Genomic DNA, 1,246 nt, shown 5'->3' on the forward strand with positions numbered 1-1,246 from the left:
TACCGGAACGGCACCTCCCTTCTACATGAGCTCTTGAACAATGACGAGAGGTTTGTGGCCCCCACGGCCTTCCAATGCTCCGTCCCGCGAATAGTCGTGGGGAGGGAGGTGAGAGACAAAGGGATAGGGAGAAAGATAACAGTAGGAAGACGATGGAAGCCAGGGTCTTTTTCGATGCGGTGTCATTTGCATTCTAGTATTTTGAGATTTGAATGTAGGGCGGCGCCTCGCCCTCCTCCCTGCCCTAGGCCCGGCGGCATTCGCCCCTGTGGCTCTCCTCACCATCGATCCCCTTTCATCCCTCTCATTCCTCCCTCCGCCAATCCCTCATTTCGTCCTTCTAGAGGTTCATGACCAAGAAGTTTGCAGGGCTTCAGATGGAACGGCCCATGGACAGCTGAGTGTCGGAGGGAGGCGCAAGGAAGGGAGAAAGAGGGAGAGAGGGACGGCGCGAGGGAGGAAGAAAAGACAGACATCCAAAAATCACAATGCTGTGATCTTTTTTGAACACTTCTCTTTGTCCTGCTGGTAATGATATGCTCCCTTGATCCTCCCTCCTAGGCCTGCCCCACCAACTTTCTCTTCCCCTCTTCTCCCCATCTTTTCTTCCTCCCTCCTCTTTTCCCTTCCCCCCTCCTCCCACCATGCCTCCCTTCCTCTCTTTACATGTCTTCTTTCCTCTCCTATTTCCCTCCCTCCATTCTTCCAGCTCGGCCTTAGCTCCCCTTTCGAAGATTAATTCGCCATCGCGAACCTGTCGGGCCTCTCTCCCTACATGGGCGCCATTTTCCCTCGACAGGACCATTACTACGAGCGTTTTCTCTCCCTCAAAGATTGCTATCAGGTTCGCAATTCCCACCTTCTGTCTCCCCTTCAAAGGCTCTCCTTCCTTCTCCCAACCCTCCCTATTCCCTGACTCCCCCCCTTTCTCGTCCATCCCTTCGTGCTGTTCTCTTTTGCAGGCGGAGGTATCGGCATGGAAACGACCCATCACTTTCTTCTTATGAAAGTCTTGTACCATCAACAAGACAAGCGCCTCATCCTCAAGGTTTTTGCTTCTCCTCCTCTTTCCCTCGTTCTCGCCCTCCATTCCCGTCTTCCCTCCTTTTCTCCTCTCCTATTGCCCTTTCACTGTATTTTTATCTTTGCGGGCTGAGGACACGAGGCAATAAGTATTGGGTAAAGTTACCGTCCTTGTAATACACCCCCTTGTCATATACCTTGTTTTCCATCCCATTTTCACAAA

General features: G+C 52.2%; 2 annotated features.

The window, feature by feature from the left end:
• Positions 1-74: 74 nt before the first annotated feature.
• Positions 75-108: a sequence feature (Short protein (NGA_0359200, EKU21411.1) was converted to a misc_feature.).
• A 236-nt stretch (positions 109-344) lies between these two features.
• Positions 345-373: a sequence feature (Short protein (NGA_0359200, EKU21411.1) was converted to a misc_feature.).
• Positions 374-1,246: the final 873 nt, after the last annotated feature.

Source organism: Nannochloropsis gaditana (genome assembly GCF_000240725.1).
Source record: "Nannochloropsis gaditana CCMP526 unplaced genomic scaffold scaffold356, whole genome shotgun sequence".
Lineage (NCBI taxonomy): Eukaryota > Eustigmatophyceae > Eustigmatales > Monodopsidaceae > Microchloropsis > Microchloropsis gaditana.